This window comes from Dreissena polymorpha, chromosome 9, assembly GCF_020536995.1.
Source record: "Dreissena polymorpha isolate Duluth1 chromosome 9, UMN_Dpol_1.0, whole genome shotgun sequence".
NCBI lineage: Eukaryota > Metazoa > Mollusca > Bivalvia > Myida > Dreissenidae > Dreissena > Dreissena polymorpha.
The window spans coordinates 78,575,673-78,596,975 of NC_068363.1; the positions used below are offsets into that span (position 1 = coordinate 78,575,673).

The following is a 21,303-nucleotide window of genomic DNA, read 5'->3' on the forward strand; positions in this document are numbered from 1 at the left end:
ATATATAAGGAAATATGCAAATTAATCTAAGATAATTATGAGATAAGTGCGCTATTGACAAAATAATGCATAGTTATTGTATAGTGTGTGCTTTAGTTTCCGCATTCAATGCGTATGAGGCTACCAATGACGAGTAACGCAATAACATGTACTTTTACAAACTTGGTTTTATACATTTCCATGCTTTACGATCATGATTCAGACGTGTCATTTGACAAATACGTCATTTCTAAAAACATACCAAACCCGAAATAGAAACAAATCACACAACTTTCGGACTCCCAACGTTTCCAACTCGTGATTCCACTTAATCCCCACAAAATGGCTACTGGCGGGCAGCAGGTATTTGCTTTTCTTTTTTACTGGTATTGTGTGTGTAATTAATCACCAAGTAAATGCGATAGTTAGTTTTTATAAGAATCGTCAATAATTGTTAGTGTAATTACATGCACATATTTTTGATAGGTTTTGCTTTATAAATAGGCTAGTATGGTGTATCGTGTATATATAAACAAGGTTCGAATTGTTAAATCATTTGTGCACCAACACACACTTTCACCGTTGTACATTGTGTAGACTCTTAGGTGTCGATAGATCTGCGTTGCGAAAGATCTTGGTGAATTGGCAAAAGACACTTATAATGTTATTTGACACTCAGATTGAATAGATAGGTGACAAATATGTGGGGTTGAAAATTGAATCACCTCAGTGCATTTCAATTGATCTAGTTTTAACGTCTACATTTTCATGTTTTGCCATCAATACTTCGTATCGTTATTATTATCTGTTCTCCCGTCGCACGATCTATTGTCATACAGTCAACATAATTGGGATTATTTTTGTAAGTGACAGATAAGTTTTATATTTAAACATGCCAGCTTAAACACACATACTATATTTCATACTTGTAAACTCTGTCGAAAAAGGAAATCGCAAATTGCTTTAAAAGGTGCTGAATATGAAATGTTCGACTATCTTCTTAAAATATTAAACAACTGTTTAAACATAATCTAAACAGTTGGACTGCGTTATTCGTGTAAAAATATACACCCTAGATACTTCTTCATAAGTGTGAAGGTTTGCACTCCGACTTGATGTTTTCCTACAACAAAAATTACGAATGTGAAAGCAATATCATGACGTTTTGCTATTTATACCCCCATTACCATTGTCTGTCTATCGGTCTGTCGGTCTGTCCGTCTGTCCGTCTGTCCCGAAATTTCACCCGATCTTCACCAAACTTTGTCGCAAGTTGTATCTAGGTGATGTCTAGGTCAAGTTTGAATATGGGTCATGCCAGTTCAAAAACTAGGTCACGGAGTCACTTAGTGTGTTTTAAACCGAAAGATTGTCCGGCCGATAACTATGTCATTTATCGTAAGATTTTAAAATGCCTTGGTACATTTGTTCACCATCATGGTATGGTGTGTCGTGTGAAAAAAGTACGTCACTATCTCCAAGGTCAAGGTCACACTTGGAGTTCAAAGGTCAAATGCATGTCCGGGCCATAACTTTCTAAAATATTGTGAGATTTTAAAACCATTTTGCAAATTTATTTATCATCATTGGACGGTGTGTATCAAGAAAGAATTACGTCGATATCTCTAAGGTCAAGGTCACACTAAGAGTTTAAAGATCAAAAATGGCCATAAATGAGCTTGTCCGGGCCATAACTATTTCATTCATTGTGAGATTTTAAAATCACTTGGCACATTTGTTCACCATCATTGGATGGTGTGTCACGCGAAATAATAACGTCGATATCACAAAGGTCAAAGTCACACATTAAGTTCAAAGGTCAAAAAGGGCCATACATGAGCTTGTCCCGGCCATAAAAATGTCGTTCATTGTGAGATTCTAAAATAATTTGGCACATTCGTTCACCATCACTTGACGGTGTGTCGCGCGAAAGAAATACGTCGATATCTCCAATGTCAAGGTCACACTTTAAGTTCTTAGGTCAAAAATGACCATAAATGAGCTTGTCCGGGCCATAACATTGTAAGATTTTAAAATTATTTGGCAAATATGTTCACCATCATTGGACGATGTTTCGTGCGAATGAATTACGTCGATATATCCAAGGTCTAGGTCACACTTTGAGTTCAAAGGTCAAAAATGACCATAAATGAGCTTGTCCCGGACAAAACTATGTGGTTCATTGTGATATTTTAAAATGATTTGGCGCATTTGTTCACCATCATTGGACGGTGTGTCGCGTGGAAGAATTGCGTCGATATCTCCAAGGTCAATGTCACACTTTGAGTTAAAAGGTATAAATGGCCATAAATGAGCTTATCTGGGCCATACCGATGGCGTTTATTGTGAGATTGTAAAATCATGTGGCTCTATTGTTCACCATTATTGGATGGTGTGTCGCACGAAAGAATTACGTCGATATCTCCAAGGTAAAGGTCACACTTTTACTTCAAAGATAAAAATGGTCATAAATGATCTTGTCTGGGCCATAACTATGTCATTCATTATGAGATTTTAAAATTACACTGTGCATTAATTTTGTTCAAAGTCGTTGGACCGCGTGTCATGTGAAATAATTCAAGAGTTTAAAAGTCAGAATGGCTATAAATGATCATGACATAATAATTATTACACATCGCCATAAATTAGGTTCTCTTGTTTTGTGAAGACAGCATGCAAGATAGTCCGTATCAATGCGGCACGTGGGGATATACGTCACGTCTGTGACAAAGCTCAAGTTAAGTTTATGCTTTTTGGAGCATTGTAATGACACTTGTTATTTTATAAATAAAATGCATTTCTCTATAACACCATCGTTAATTTAGACTTTCAGCCTTCTGCTAAGATAAAACGTGTAACAAATAGTGTGTTTGCGTAAACAAATAACGTTTTCATGGATAAAGTGAGATTCTGGATAAGCCATTCAAGGTTATTACATTTCTGCATTTTAAAGGGGCCGTCCAACAGATTTTGGCATGTATTAAAGCTTGTCATTATTTGCATAAAATGCTTTATATTGATAAATTTAAACATTTAAATTAAAAATATCCAGTAAAAAATAAGAATACAATTGAAAAAAGAAGAAAAAACATTAACCTCCACAGGGCTCGAACCACTGACCCCTTAAGTCATGGAAGCTTGGAGTAAAATGTCACTTTACCATTCCACCATCCACGCTCACGTCAAATGCGGAGGTATTTATTAGCTATATAAGCAATCCTCGTAGTTTCCCAAAATATCGATTCGCGTCGAACGACGCTTTAATCTGTTGGACAGTCCTTTAAAAACTATAAGACATTTTTTATATTTGAATAGATGATTCTTAATCGAACAAATCTTGCTAACAAAAATATAACACATTTGAAAATATTGCGCATACATGCGTTTTTCATGACATATAACGCTAACGACATTTAAAGTTCTGCCTGTGTGTTATATGTATGAACATTATTAATGCAATTTATTAAAAAGGTGAAATATATGTTGTTTTTCAAGTGAACCGCAAGGATTTAACTTTAGTAAATAGAAATTAAAACAAAAATTTCAAATAACGTGGTCACATTGTGGAACGTTCTTTACATTAAGTAACGAAACTTTCGTCACTTTTTATTGTATGATACAATGAAATAGTCACGAAAATTAAAATTATATGCATTTATATAAACACAAAACGCATTTGTCAAAACGCAGATGATATAAATAACTAAATGTTGTATTTTGTATCGTTATTAGAGTAAATAATTGCAAATAAAATATTCCACACAATACTATGTTCTGTAAAATAGCTAAATCTATTTGTGTAAGTACCTTAATATGTAAATTAAAGGCAAAAACTCATATAAATATTTAAGTGTAACTTAATCATTTTACTCGCAGTAAATAGGAAGGGGACATTTGCATTCCGGTTCTTTGAACTGAAGATTAATTCAAAAACTTGTTAACAAATATGTCGGTAACGGACTCTTTCGTGTAAGTTCTTATCAATCTACAACATCATATTTAACGCACATGAAAAGAAAACTATAATATTAACGGCCTCTCCAGATGAAGTTTGCGGAGTTAAATTAAACTATGTTTGTATCAAATATAATTTACCATGCGATTTTCTCATTTTCTTACGAGGTTTCTTGATTTCCCATGGGATTTTTCCCAAAGAAAATTTAACGAAAATTAGCAAACATACTTAACAATGGTAAAAATCGATAACTCGGCATAAACAAGCGCATACCTTTTTCGAAAATCCCATTCACCGATTATTAACAGTCAGTAGAATAGTTTTCATTATTGGTAGTGATATTTCTGGTAACAAACAGTTTTATCCAGACTTGTGTTTTACACCACACTACCAAAAATTGTGCATTATTTAACCATTTTCAACTGATTTGAATCAATGAAGCTTGAAATTTCAAGCTACAAATGTAATCAGACACTTATAAAACGTTTATCTTTATAATTAAATATCTGTTCATTTCAAAAGCATGATTAAACATGCCATACTATGTTGTGTTTTTAAAATCTCTAAAATGTAACTATTTTTAAGGCAACATATTATGCCAAAAACAATATCTTGAAGAACCTCTAATGCGTGATACCTGCCCGCCAGATTGGAGTGCGTTTACTTACAAACAATGCCCCAAAAGTAAGTATATTTAAACGGCACGTAATAGTGTGACATTACAGATGGTTCACACAGCATACTCTGAAAGGTAACATAATGCGAAAACAGACGACATTTATGTTTTCGGACGGCGAGAAATGGATTGATAGTCAAACAGACGGTAACACATTATAAAGCAGATTTTTTTTTTAAAGAACGGCAAAACAAATATGAATTTATATTACTGACGTTAATAAGCATTATAAACATTATTGCATTAAACATTAAAACTATTGATACGGAATATAATATTACATATGCATACATTATGTTTAGTTAAAAGGATTGTATAACACATTTAATTTGCATCATGGACTACGTAGTATTGTTATTACAGAAGATAGTAGTATTCCCTAAATATGTGTGAATTTAAAGAAGACATATCTTTTTTTGAAACGCAGACATCATAATGCTGTTGGTGGGGCAGACAGGACATGGAAAGAGCGCCACCGAAAACAGCATTCTTGGCAAGAAGGCATTTGCATCCAAGCTATCACCTGCATCCGTTACAGAAGAGCTTTAACTAGCGGTATTAGTAATATTCAATACTATTAAGTACATGTGTAATACCTATTTGATTGTTTGATTTCAAAATGTATTTTTCTGCTAATATGTTTGTCATGTTTGCATACTAAGGCAAATCTATAAAAAGAATGATCATATATAACGCTTTAGTATATATATATATATATATATATATATATATATATATATATATATATATATATATATATATATATATATGTACACGTTACACATAGAGTTATTTTACTACTATTTTAATAGTAAATTTAATAAATCACGATTAAGAAACACACACAGAAGTTTTAAATGTACATTTGCATAATTTACACTTAACTCATTTAAAGCCATTTAACAAAATAATGCTTTTTCTTTCAATAAATACACGTTCGAACAGGTTTGGAAATTACCATAAAAAGTCAATGAAACGTGATAAAAATGATCTGAAATTGAAACGTAAATAAAATATTTGACGTTTTGCGAACTGAACGTCAAACGAAATGTTTATGACCACATATTATTTCATGTACACAGTAAATTTAAATTTGCTTAGTTCAACTAAACTTCATACCATTTAAAATTAGAATATAATACATGTCAACAGAACACCAGATTAACTAAGTCGACAAACTCTTACTGTACCTGTTCATTAATTTTAGTTCGCTATGAGGAATGGGCGTCCCATTGAAATTGTTGATAGTCCGGGTTTTGCTGATACATCGAAAGGCATTGACTATGTAAATGACAATCTTGTCGAAGATGTCTACCAAACGCTTCCTGGGTTTAATGCAAGTGTATTCAACTTGTCTCCAGATAGGTTTACTGATGAACTGGTTAACACCGTTAATCTTTTCTTTGACTTCTTTGGAGAAGTGGTCGGAACATTTTCCTTCATTCTTTTTACACACATAAAATCAAAAGAGAAATTGAACGAATACATAACAAAACGAGAAAACCCCAACGAATTATGTGCAGGTTCTTTTGCACTTGATAGAAAGGTGCGGAAGCAAGGTCATTTACATCGACACTGACAAAAAGAAGGAAAGGAAGGAAGTAATGGAAGATGTGATAATTCGTACTATTGACGCGAACACAGTGCGGACAGGACAGCAATATTTCACCAAGGATATGACTAAAAAGTTAAACAATTTGCAGATAAATATATTGAATAAAAATCCGACCAAAGACCGTGAGAGTTATAATGATAATGACAGAGTTAATACAAGACATCAGTTAGATGATAACAAACCCGAGAAAGATGAGACTGATGATGACATTTCAGAAGGAAATGGACGAGTATTAAGAATGAAAGAACGAATAGAAAGTAGAAGTACTTCAATGCAAAATCATGGGACATCATACATTAACCCTGATGGCGTCCGAAGGCTTGCGAACAAACAGCAACACAAAATCAAAACACTCTTGAAGAAATGCATATTTTTGGAAGTGACCCTGAAATAACACGCAAAAGTCGAATTTCATGAGAGTTTTTATAAGATCATGATAAGAAACTACTCGATGGCAGGACACGTAAAGATTCTGAGCAACAATCTGCAATGGCAAGTGACATAGAAACGGAGCACGGAGAAGGCAAACAAGTATCAGGAAGAAAATACGATCGATTGAAAGAAGATGTCAAAAACGATAGGGTGTATATGAACTTGCACGTGGAGTCTTTGAACGTGCATGGGGTGGCTTTGAACAATGGATGCAAAAATTGAAACAATTTTTTGACGGTTGAACGGCATGTTAATAAAGCAAAAACAAATAGGCGAATAGTGAACGCATTATTTGTTTTACTACATTAATAAAAGATAAGCGAGTTTAAATCTAAAAATTCGAATATTATGTCTAGTTGTAGGTTTGTCAGCCATTTTAATTAAAAGATAAGGACTTTTATAATAAAATATTTTGTGTAATCTTATTATCCGCATATATGTGACATATTGCACCCTTTTATAAAAAATATTAAAACCTTAATTATGTGTAATGTAATCTCATCATATATTGCTTAAGAAAGCAATCATGTATCTCTTTGTAATTTTTATGATTTGTTTAATTTGTTATTTTGACGTTTTAGTTGATCATTAACTTTTAATAATAGAAATGTAGAATGTTTTTACAAATTGTTTTCTCACTTTAATTTTTTCCATGTAATTAAAGTGCCGTCATATTGTGTATTTATCAAAGTTTAAATAGGCATATAACGGTTTATTGTAATTAGTCTTTTTATAAACAAAATATTTTGGCCATAATTATTTGTTTGACTTCCTAAGGTCAGGACAAATCACAATGCTTATTTGACAAAGCTTCGTGATTTTTTATTCTTGAATATCACCTTTCACTTTAAAATTAAATAGCAAATAATAATAAATGTACTGCAACGGGTAGGTATTCGTTTTGCCACCTGCTATGTTATTAACGGCAAGTATATATGTCCTGAACAACTGCTAAAGCAACGTTATACCAAACATACCAAAATATAAGATAGCAAGATAAGGGGCAGTGCGCTGCTTAACTTCTATCAATCTCATGCATATATCTCTTGTGTATATAAAACCGTAATAACATTAAAATTTACTTTATTTATTTGCTATTAAGTGTCTTGTGATGCTATAAGTCGAATGTCTAAGTACTCTGAATTCAGGACCACACGGTATAAGTTTTGTTTGTCCTTCTGGCGCACGATATCTGTCATTAACTGAGAGTCTACATTTTTAAGAAGTGTTTGTATAAGAGAAGCCCATTCACCAAAATTATTATTGCACTAAGTTTATGAAAATTTTGACAAAAAAATGCAATTTCTGAAAAGCTCGTTTACCACAAGGGGACCATTGTTCTATTTATATGCGCTAGCCTTAAACCCATTCACCAAACTTCCAATCCTAAACTAGTCTTGCTAATATATGTATGCGTCTAAATGCGTCAAAAAATGCATTCATGAAAATCATTCACTTCGCGATTATACAATTGTTTGTATATTTGTTGGTGAATTTGATAAACGCTATTCTCATTCACAATCTAACATCGTTTAGAAAGCAAGAAAGCAAATTGTTCGAAGCCTCAAAGGGCCACATTGCACAGCTGGTATTGCGACAAAATTCAAAAGTATGTAACACGCTAACAAATGTTATGAAGGCAGCTGATTTGATTGATTAACTTCATTAAAGCAAACATAGCTCTTTTATGACCGTTATTGGACTAAGGTAGAGCAGTAAATGTCACACGAGTTGTTTACTTATAGACGAATGTAGCGAAGAAAAGTACATTTTTTATCTGTTAACAAAACTAGGTCAAATTAAACACAAAGGTTACAATTCACCTACTACACCAGAGTGCTTAAACTTAATCTCTTTGTACAATTGAAATGTTATGCTAAAGAAGAACACTGTATTTGCTATTAAAACCTCGTAATTTTAAAAGCATACCTTAGGCAAAATTCATGGTATTGACTTTTGAAAAGATGCTTAATAGTTATATTGTCTAACATGACTTATGTCGAATTTTAACACGTGTATTGTACTACATATTCGAGGTAAATCAATAAAATATATAGACAATGTATACATGTTAATGTAAATTAACATTTTTATTACACATGAAATATTATCAAACATATACAAGTCGCTCTGTTTTTCTGGATAATAAACATAGTAAAATTGTGTTCCAGTAAAGATTTAAAGTGTTTAACAGTACTATCTTAGACACAAACGTTTTTGTAAATATCAATCTATTAAACAAGTAACACGTATACAGTTATTAAACCAAAACTGAAATCAGTTTTGAAATTCGTACAGCAAATTAAATAATCGTTTCGAAATAAACTTGTATGTAATATATTAGCGCAGTGTGATTTAATGTGCTTTACATATTATTTGGAGTTGATTTGGTCTCTTACTAAGTATATTTCGGTGATACAATTATATTCTTGCTCTTTTCAATGATATTAGCTTTGCAACTATCCATTCATGCCCAGTCGTGTTTGTGTCCGGAATTACCGGTAAGTGGGATTCCATTACTAAGCGACAAATCTCTTTGTCCATTATGGATGTACTGATGTAAAGATACAATAAAGTGTATTTTCTTTAATTAGTTTGGTAAATTTTATCAAATTCAGTAAGTGGCTGATATAAGTGTGTTTATTTATATCATTTTTAATCAATGGAAAAAAATGTAACAGGTACAATGGTGTGCCGCTATCCAATTTTGCTGCACCTTATCGTATTAAAACAACTTTTGCGGAGTCGACATTGTGACGCTTCATCCAAATCTTGATTATGTTACATCTAGATTCCGTGAGCATTAAATTGCAATAAAAACCGAGTTATTTGATTCATCTGAACATGTTCATAATGTTGTTTTTATAAAGAACTGTATTTATTCGTAAATACTAGAAGAACAGGCATACAGTGCAGTAACTGGTAAGAAAAAACCTAATTTAAACACATTTAATTGTATTGTTTATTGCAAAGTGCATATGTAAAAATTTCATGTTTGTGATGACAATATTTATTCTTGATAAAATAAAATAATTCATCTGCGTCAGATTTTTTAAAATTACCCCCACATTTAATGTGTTTGTTTCAGTAAACGGTTTATTACAATTAAAATAATGTTGTGTATGTGGGTTTAAGACAACGCAAGAACACCGGTCTGTTTGATGGCTAGTTTAATACTTCACTGATACAGGCATGCAGCAATACAAAATGGTAGGCGGGGTTTATCATGACTTACGTGATCATTATACATAACAATTATCCCCTTTTAAATGTGTTGATCATATGATTATTCATAAAAAATCAATTCATAATACATTTAAAAAAATAATATGAATAATCATTTTCAAACATAACATTTCTTGTTCAAATATCAATTCAGTCAGTGTTCTTATCTAATTACTGTGAAATTACGCATTAAGTGTCCATAATTATATATATCGTTACTACACAATGATATAAATTCCTCACAGCTCATTAGCATTCGCAAGTACCAACATGTCCGAGAAAAAGTACTGCAGTAATTAATCTGATAAGTTACACATTACTACTGGTAAGACAGTCGTTCAGACTGTCGCCTGTTTCTCAATGGATACCGACGCTCCTTAGTTAATTGCTCATTTGAAACCAGAGGATCAATTTGAGAATCATTATCATTTTTATCTTTGTTCTCAATTAGTACCGGGTGGTCTGACAATAATTGGCTATGACACGGAGTCTCGGCAACAGATAGCGGTTCGCACGGTAATGGGATTGTGTCATTTTCATTTGAAGCGTTTTGCACGTCCGTAGCGCGAGCTGACCAATGTGCCTTCTCCACAATGTATTACCGATGTCCACTTTGTACATAAGTGGTCTGTCGAGTGAAACAATAGTGCCCTTTATCTTTTTTTCCTTAGAGTTAGGCCTAAAATCTCGGGCATGGACACTGTGTCCTTAATCTAGTTCGCGAAATTTATGTCTGTCCGGAAATGACATTTTCATTTGTCGGTCATTTTCGCGTGCTGCTTAGTATCAGGTTTAACCCATTCATGCCTAGCATCCTGAAAAAAGGACTTTGCAAACAGCGTAGACCCAGATGAGACGCCGCATAATGCGGCGTCACATCTGTGTCTGCGCTGTTTGCTTATATGAATTTCAGTAAGTAATATTCTAAATGTAGACATAAATATACTTGAAATCCCTAATTTTGGAAATAAATTGATCCAATTTAGAAGGATGGGAGAGTCCACTAGACATAAATGGGTTAAGCAAATCTAACCTACTTCGCAAATCACGACATAAGAACAATTTTGCTGGTGTTTCGCCGGATGCAGAATCACTGCGGGAAATCACGTGATCACAAAAGTACATCGTACGCACAAAATGACGGAAAAGGCTCTCGCTTAATGACGAAAATCAATGTATTCTCATATTTTATAATATCAAAATAAATGATAACTATGCGCAGAGTACCCGCTTAGTCGGCTTATGTACTCTGGTAATTGTCGTTTTTCTTAGATTTCTGTAGTTTTCTCAAACATTCAGGAACAATAAACAATGAAAAGTGTACATCGTCCGAACATACTTTATGTTGACGTGTTTGCTATTTAAGACGACAAACAACGAAATAAATACAACACTTTTTGCTTGATAACATGCTTAGAATATTTCGTACAAGGTTGTGCACATTGTTTAAGCGTTTTTCTATCTGTGGCGAAAATATTTGGAAAATAGTACATCGTCTGAACGTTTTTTGTTTGAGTACATCGTCTGAAAGGTTTTGAGTACATCATCTGAACTGCTTCTGTTTTTACTTTTAATGCGATGTTTTTCATAATAAAAGTGTAATAAAATATGTGATCAGCCACGCGATTTTTCGTCCATATGACGTTCCGTTCCATTATCAGAAAACACAAAATCCTGAGTTATTTTACATGTTTACATAGTGTTTAATTTTATTAAATTAAATTCATTAAATTAAATACAAGTCACGCTCGAAAAAGGTTGTTATATATATATATATATATATATATATATATATATATATATATATATATATATATATATATATATATATATATATATATAAAGGCATGGCAATAATGTAATACGAGGTATGTCATTTGGACGAAAGATCCTTGGTTTTCCACATATTTATATTTAAAAAGACCAAATGTAGTTTGCAGTAAAACTAAACTGAACTTAACGTTTCTTGTTACATACTTGGCACATGTGAGTGCTTATTAAACAAATTATGCTCGGCTCGAAACAGTGGCAGCAATGAGCTTGCGGTGATTTTTGTCAAGCTTCAATAATATATGTAGTATATAATACTAAATGTAAATCTTAATCTGAATTACACAATTGTGGTAATCGATTTATAATTATTTTTGTGAAGATAAAAGCTATGAGAATACTACAACACAAGCAGACAATTTAACGAGATACATATTCATAAAATATTTTGTGCTAATGTATCTAGGATAAAAATAGTTGTATATTTACATCTCATATATTAATTCTTCTCAGATTCTACCACCTCCTTTTAATACCAATTTTATGAATTATTATAGACTTTCCGAATGCTTTAAGAATGCTTTGTGCTATGTATGCCTTTATACAAATTATATTAATGTTATGTCATATAATAAAATTTAATGTTAATAAAGTCATTATGACCTAGCGTTATATTTTATATAAAACATGATATAGAGGCCCTCGAATACATGTATGTGTTATTTAATCTTGACTGAGGTCAGAAGTTGCCACACGCAGAAAGTAAAATATTTTATTGACTCGAATAGCTTAATAACTGATAAAATAACTTCTACCGGACATGTGCCCAATTTGATAGGGGGGGCAGATATAAGACATTAGCAAAAAACAGCAAATACAGTTTACACAAGTTATGATGCTTCAAGAGGAATTAACTGGATTGAAGCATTTTGAGGACTTTTAAATATATTATGATTTTATATCCAGGGCCATTTTAAGCTGTTTTGAGGCCCAAGGCTACAAATGTTACGGGGGCCCCTTCCCTCTGGCCCCCTTCTGTATATTGAAAATCATACTTGATTCTACAACTAAAAGATCAGAAAACTTGCATTTGTACACAGGTGACAGTTACATTATATATATATAAGAACTTTACATACATTTTACATGTAACAGATTCCAGCCTAAGTCTTTTTAACGACACTCCAGGTAGCAAAAGTGATCGATCAGCTGTGTGATGTCTAGTTCTCGGAGGACTTGACATTTAGTAGACAGTAGCCCAATTCTGTCAACCTTTCCTAATTCACGGTGTTCTATAGAAAGTTGTTCATGCGTGATCATATTGGAAATGACATCCTACCTGTACAGTTATTAACTGGAATTACATGTATTCGTAAAGCGATGGAAACATTTGGAAAAGTTATCTGTAGTTGACCTCAATCTAACTTCAGAAGTTTACTTATGTGGGTGATGGTTCTGTCTTGGTACGCTTCTCAAATGGCTTTGAACTAAACGAGTTCGTTAACAGAAGACGCACCAATGTCAATCTGGATAAGACTCCATTAGATGCGTTGCACATTCCGTAGATCATCCAAGGTGAGAGACTCAAACTCTGGCATAAAACCAAACAGTTTGTGAATACCAGAATATGTGCTCAAACGTTTGGGAAGTTCAACAGTGAGACAATCCACTATGCTGTAGAATGTGTGAATTCGAATATTGTCGCGTGCACTTCGCTCCAAATTTGCATCTGGTGTCGTACTCTCGTCACGAAATAGTTTCCGCTGTTTCTTACGCGTAATCGCATCATTATATTCGTTGATTGCAATAGACGCTTTGGCCTTCTCTTCAATGTCGTCGAACGTGACCAGAGGTTGTCATGACCATACGGGAAAGTCGTATAATATACAGAGAAACTTATGGTTCTGAATGGATATACAACACAGAAAGAAAATTGATAGCAGAGTAAATGAAAGCGAACTAAACGGTTACAATTCGACATTCATCTGAAAACTGGTAAAATCATGCAGACAATATCAACTGCTATCCAGATCGAGTCAATTGCGTAGTAAAGAAAGATCATACATTGGGGAAACTGGCCTTCCGTTGGGGCCCCCTTGAAAATCGGGGGCCCAAGGCTGCAGCTTTGTTAGCCTAGTGCTTAATCCGGCCATGTTTATATCTATTGTACCCGGTACATGAATATCTTCCTATCAGAATATACTGCTGTTGATAGCCTAGCGCAATGCTGAAATTATGCATTTATACACTTCAGCATGTGGTGCATTACAACTAGTGTTTCGGGTATTTTCTACATTGTCAGATACAAGTTCCAATAGAACACATCAGTGCAGCAAGATTTTTTATAAACGATAGTGTTAACAAGGTTTTGCTATAGCCATACTAGGTAAACTGCCCCAATCCCTAGCGGCCATGTTTCTAAACGGACCGAAACAATTTTCGAATTCAGCCTAGGTATCATAACAACCATCTGTTTCAACGAACCTGAACCATTTTCAAAGAAAGCTGATATATCATTAAGCCATACGTTTTGACCAAGTTTTAAGAAGATTGAACTATAAATGTGAATTCTAGTGTTAACAATCTTTTTCTTTATTTTGACCAAGTGCCCTAGGTTTTGACCTGATGTGACCCAGTTTTTGATGACAATCAAGCAATAAATGTTACCTTTGTTAACAAGGAAAAACCTTTTGCTCAGGTGAGCTAAAAATAAGAAACTTAACGTTATATGTTTTATGAAACAAATGTAATTTTTTTTTGCACTATACTAAATGTCCAGTACATTATATTGGTTATGTCATAGTCAGAGAGGTAAAGATTATGCACATATACAATACATAGATTGGCATGTTCACAAATTGAAATATATGACTGTTAGTTTGAAAATATTCTTTATCACAGTCATTCTCAAGATTTATTAAAGTCATATCACGGTGATAATTTTCTCATCAATCCCTTGACCGGTTCGGCTGTTGGGGGGGGGGCGAGGGACAACAATACAGAAATCCTCCTCCAGTCAAGTCTGTTGTTTGCTGCTTAGAGTAATTCATCCATGGAAAGGGATGTCCACTCTTACATTATCCATCCAGCTTTTCTTCTGACGGCCTCGGCGTCGACCTCCCTCTAACGTGCCCTGGAGAACATTCTTGCACAGAGATTCGTGCCAGGTGACGTGTCCAAACCAAGCCAGCTGTACCTTAGCACAAATATTCGTGGTCATGGTAGTGTAGTTATAAAATTGCCCTTACTGAAGCTTGTTTCATTCCGTTCACTGTTGTTAATTTCTTAATATGAAACAATCAAAAGCAATCCAGTGAAATGTGTCCACTTCATATTGATGGCTTAATTTATTTGCCCATCGATATGTAGTGATACCGGATTCGATATGCTGTTAGCATATATGGAAAAGTCTTCTTGGACCTTGTGTAGTACAATCTGATCTCAGTTCTGAAATTTAAAAATATAATGGCATACAGTTGACAATATAACAGAAAATACATTATTAACACATTGAATAAACACACATTCACAGATGGGCATGAAGGATTTCTTTGTCTATTATTTTTTGTATTAAAATTAAAAGAATACTAGCGTCATAAATAAAGTTATTGGCTGATCACATATGTTATTATAATTATATTATGATAAACCTCGCATTAAAAGTAAAAACAGAAGCAGTACATGTGATGTACTCAAAACCGTTCAGACGATGTACTCAAACAAAAAACGTTCAGACGATGTACTATTTTCCAAATTCCTCGCCACATATCTAAAAAAGCTTAAACAATGTGCAAAACTCTGTACGAAATATTCTAAGCATGTTATCAAGCAAAAAATGTTGTATTTATTTCGTTGTTTGTCGTCTTGAATCACAAACACGTCAACATAAAGTATGTTCAGACGATGCACACTTTTCATTGTTTATTGTGTCTGAATGTTTGAGAAAACTACAGAAATCTAAGAAAAACGACAATTACCAGAGTACATAAGGCGACTAAGCGGGTAGTCTGCGCATAGTTATCATTTATTTTGATATTATAAACTATGAGAATACCTTGATTTTCGTCATTAAGCGAGAGCTTTTTCCGCCATTTTGTGCGTACGATGTACTTTTGTGATCACGTGATTTCCCGCAGTGAGAATGCGGCGTGTTACGATATGTATGCAAGAAGCAATTCAGTTTCTGGTTAAGGTCATCCGTTTCGCTGTTCATTGCGCGAATGCTAGATTTGAAAGAAGCATTCAAGCGCTCCACAAGACTATTTATGGATGGCTTAGCGACCGCAGTCCTTATATGGAGAATTCCGTTTCTTTTCATGAACAGTTGGAAGATTTCAGATGTAAACGTACTTCCATTATCAGAAACAATTTGTTTCGGTAACCCATATCTTGCAAACACGGTTTGCATGACTTGAATTGTTCTTTTTGTGTTCGTTGTATTCATTTAAATGACCTCAGGCCACTTAGAGTGAGCATCAACCATGACTAAGAACATTCGTCCTAGAAACTGGCCCGCGAAATCTACGTGTATCTGCTCCCAGCTAGAGCTTGGCCATTGCCACGGATGTAATTGCGCAACCAATACAACGTTTGACCAGACTTTCAATGTCGGCATCTATCCCCAGCCACCGGACATAGCTTCGAGCTAGTCATTTCATCTGTACAATTCCCGGATGGCTAGTATAAAACAGATCGAGCACACGCGTTCTTAGTTTAATGGAAATGATAACCTTATTTCCCCACATCAGACACCCACGTTGAAGTGTTATCTCGTTTCGGCGGAAATACTAGCTTTTTAGTACTGGGTCATTAGCGTTTGAAGCCCAGCCCGTTTTGACGTATTCTAAGACGCGTGACATAACTTGCTCTCGCTGCGTTTCGCGGCTAATTTGCGAACTTGTTACAGGGAGTTGCTCGAATTGTGAAGTGTATAATATTTCTTCTACATCATGAGAGTTATGATTATGATTCGGCGCGGGTAGTCTGGACAACCCATAAACATTTGTATGCCGTTTTGTGCATTTGTACTCTCTGTCGTAATCAAAACCGGATAGGTACAAAGCATATGTTTGTACGCGCGCAGCAGTTTTTAGCGGGTATGCTTTTGCTTGGACTGAAGATTGATAAAATCGGCTGACAGTCCGTTACTAGACAAAATTTCCGACCGTACAGGTATGGGTAGAATTTCTTTACTGCCCAGAATATAGCCAACGCTTCTCTATCAATCTGCGCGTATCTTTGCTCGGTATTGATTAATGACCTTTACGCGAAAGCAATAGGTTTTTCAGAACCGTCTGTCATGACATGAGACAGTATTCCCGATATTCCTACCGGAGAGGCATCCGTCGCCAGTCTAACAGGTAGATCTGGGTTATTAAGCATAAGCACGGCCTCAGAAGTGATCAGCTTTTTTGAATTTTGGAACGCGATCTCACATTCTTGTGACCAAATAAACTTACGTTTTTTTTAAGCATCGCGTTTAGTGGTGTAATGACAGTCGCGAGATTCGGCAAAAACCTGTGGTAGTAATTGAGAACACCGAGATACGCCCTTAAAGAAGTAACATCTTTAGGTGTGGGTGTGTCAATCACAGCCTGCACCTTGTCATTTCACTTCCATAATCCATCTTTGTCGATCTCGTGTCCAAAATACGTAACTCTATCCTTAAAGAACACACATTTGTCTTTGCTTAGTTTTTAAACCAAACTCGTTCAAACGACAAAGCACTTTCTCGAGGTTATCCAAATGAGACTGATCACTGTCCCCTGTCACGATCATGTCATCAATAATGCATTGCACTCCAGGTATTCCTTGACGTATCTGGTCAGTTGTGCGTTGCCCGATTGCGGGAAGTGACGATATTCCGTACACACATCTTTTGTACCGATACAGCCCTTGATGGGTGTTAATGGTCAACAATTCCTTGCTGTCGTCGTCGACCTCAAGTTGGAGATACGCCTGGCGAAGATCCAGTTTCGAGTATTTCTGTCCGTGTAACAGATCGCGAAGATGTCCTCGATCCTTGGTAGGGGGTATTTGTTAACTTTAAGTGCTAGGTTGACTGTCACTTTAAAGTCTCCACAAATTCGAACATCCTGTCCGTTGCTTTTCAATACTGGAACGATTGGCATTGCCCGTCTGCTGGTATTTACCTTCGAAATAATACCTTGCCTTTCAAGGATGTCGTGATCACGCTCTATTTTCGGTACGGAACTGTCCTTGCTTTCAAGAATCTGGGTGACGCGTCTTCTTTCAATGTTAACATGGCTTTTATGTCCTTCACTTTTCCGATACCTTCATCGAAAATATTGCATTGTTTTTCTAAAATTCTGTTTAGTCTGTCTTTAACAATATCTCTTTCGATCATGTTTACGGTAACAATGCGTTGCCAGTCTAACTTAATAGCCGTTAGCAAGTCTCCCCCGAACAACATAGGACCAGTGCCTTGAACCACACAAAGCCGTAATTGTGTTGATTGTCCATTGTACTTTACTGTTACAACTTTGGTACCTACCTGTTTAATGACTTCCCCGGAGTACGTCTTAAGTACTGATTTTGCGGAATCTAGTGGTACATTTCCGAACTGTTTTCGGAAATCAATTTCAGTCATTAATGCCATTGCCGATCCTGTGTCAACTTCCATTCTAATTATATATCCGTCAGTTTCAGGTGACACTGTTATTTTGTTGTCTCCACGGTTAACAGAATTAATAATCAAAACATTGTCATTATCTGTGGTGTTCATTGCATTGACGTGTTTCATTTTCAGACATATTTTCTGAATGTGTCCTTTTGTCTTGCAGAAGTGATATACGTTATTTTTAAACCGACATTTTTGTGACACATGGTTGTTCTTCTCACAGTGAATACATTTCGGTTTGGAAGTAACTTGCACCGTTTCCCTTTTAGGCGGTGGTCTTGTCTTTGTGTGTTAACGGTTAGCAATCCGGTGTACTCTTCCGGTAGCTGCCGACGACTGAAGTTCTGCGGCGTCCTTGGTCGTTGTTTCCATAACAGTCGCAAATTTCTATTTCTTTAGCGAATGTTAGGTCAACTGTTGAAAGCAACTTCCTTTGTGTTGTTTCCCCACGAAGACCGCAAACGAATCTGTCCCTTAAAGGGGCCTTTTCACAGATTTTGGCATTTTTTAACTTATTCATTAAATGCTTTATATTGATAAATGTAAACATTGGATCGTAAAAGCTTCAGTAAAAAATCAAGAATAAAATTAAAAAAAGGAAAAGAACATTGCCCGGAACAGGTTTCGAACCAGTGACCCCTGGAGTCCTACCAGAGTGCTGAAGTAAAAACGCTTTAGCCGACTGAGCTATTCCGCCGAGTACACATACTTGACGTATTTTATACCTTATATAAGCAATCTTCGTAGTTTCACAAAATTTAACGACAAAAACAGAACTCTCCAAATTATTCAATCGTTTCGCGTTGCAACGCTTTATAATTTTTAGGTTTTAAAATCGTCAAAAGATGCATATAATGGCTATATTAGACCATGGTAAATGTTCAGTATTACTGTTTCCTCACAAATATCATAACTAAAACGAAAATTTGCGAATCTGAAACAACTTTTTTCAATTTTGTCAATTTACCAAAGCGTGAAAAGATCCCTTTAATGTGTCGTTAAGGTTGTCGCCAAAGTTACAAAATTCCGCCAACTTCTTTAATGTCGCTACATAGTCCTTGATACATTCCCCTGTCGCCTGATTTCGTTTATGAAATCAAAAACGTTCGGCAATGATCAGCGGTTTTGGACTCAGGATAGTGCTAAGCAAATCACACAGTTCCTTCTCCGACGGCTTTGCCGGCGACGTTAAACTCCTGAGTAGACAATATGTCCTTTCCCCTAGGAGGGTAAGTAATCCAGCCACTCTCTTTTCAGCTGCAATATCGTTCACAATAAAATATTGCTCCAGGCGTTCTTGATACGAAGTCCACGTTTCCGTGTTACTCTCAAACGGAATAATGCTATCTATTAACGCTGTTGCCATGCTTATCACAGATGTAATATCCAGAATTTTATGCACAATACTTCATTTTGAAAGAAAGGATAAAATTCCCGAAATAAAAACTCTGCTCAATCCTCGTCGCCAATTGTTGTGTATATGGGTTTAAGACAACGCAAGAACACCGGTCTGTTTGATGGCTAGTTTATTACTACACTGATACAGCTATAGGCATGCAGCAATACAACATGGTAGGCGGGGTTTATCATGACTGACGTGAATAGTATACATAAAATATATTTTACATACAATGCAGACTTACTGAAATAAAAAGACTAGATATACCTTCGTTTTTATCGTTTTCTTTGACAAATTATTTAACTTGATCATTATTTAGTATGCCGGGGGCCAGCACCAAGAACATATGTTATAATTACTGCAATCAGGAATTTAAGTAGACTAGATAGCAAACGCAGAGAAGTCATTGAACTGGAGATACCATTACCTGCCGATAGATTTTTCTGTAATAACTTAATTACCATATCTAGATTGAATGAACGTTTTCCCTTTAGATGGATTCATTGTTTCGTAACGTGATTAATGGAATGAAAACGAAGGAAATATAGTAACATTTTCTTTATTGCAGATGAAAATGGTGTCAGAAGACCTGTTTTTTTTCTGTTTTTAATTGCCGCATTCAATTGCTCTGTTGTTCGGGTTAATTGACTGAATACTGTACCATGTGCTTGATTGATGATAAAATCCCGGGGACGCCTTAAAATGTCGCAAACCATTTAAACCAAGAATTGCGAATAGTACGTCAATAAGTATCTCGATTACTTATCCATTTTCAAGTTTTCGCTTTTCCTAAATTGACGTTTAGAAAGGAGACCATTGAACTATGTTTATATGTATTATTCACGAATATTAACAATGCGTTTTATATAATCTGTAAGAAGAAAAACATCGAAGAAACATTTTGGTAAATCACGTTATTTTGTTGTTTGTGTTTTTTAAAAGAATGTATGGGTGGATTCTAATGACAAAAGCAATTTTAACTCAGAGTATATTAACTATAAAATATAAAAAAATGCATGATACAGTCTCTTCGTACTATTTTATCAGTTGTTTGAAAATGATAGGTCATAAAAACCAACTATCCTGTATAAATCCTTCAATTCATATGGGAAAAAATATTTATGATAAAACATAAGTGTGCATTTCTATATGTTTAAATACATTTAATTACTCATTCATATTTATTTATCAGTGTTTTAATGTAAACACGGAAAAATGTAGATATATATTGTAAATGATATCAACCATTGTTTTTTGATAACAAATACCGACATCATACATAACGAAGAACCGAAGCTGTATTAACCGACATAGTGTGTTGTCCTTATAAAATAAAAACATCAATCAAATTCATTTATCATTCATGCACACTGACCATGCGCATACAATTAGCTTAAATAATCAATTATTCAACGACAAACGCCAAAACATTAACTACACAATTTATTATCTTAAAGGTTTGGCATAAGAATTTCAAGGCTTGGATCATTTGTATTACAAAGGTTTCCCCGAGAATGGCGTGAAATATAAGTACATAATGTCTATCCCTTTGACAAGTGGGAAGCCTGTTCATCGAAACTATGCCGATAGACATGATAATTGTTCTCCAACA

The 21,303-nt window shown here is 34.7% G+C and overlaps 1 long non-coding RNA gene across 2 annotated transcripts; it reads left to right on the top strand.

Moving 5' to 3' along the window:
* The first annotated feature begins 309 nt into the window (after positions 1-309).
* On the top strand, positions 310-7,172 carry LOC127845261 (uncharacterized). Of its 2 annotated transcripts, none has more exons than XR_008033148.1 (4): positions 310-342; positions 4,553-4,618; positions 5,038-5,165; positions 5,818-7,172. It is a non-coding gene; the product is annotated as an uncharacterized LOC127845261 (long non-coding RNA). The 2 variants fall into 2 exon arrangements; XR_008033147.1 differs by having other exon boundaries at positions 311-342; positions 4,520-4,618.
* The last annotated feature ends 14,131 nt before the right edge of the window (positions 7,173-21,303 follow it).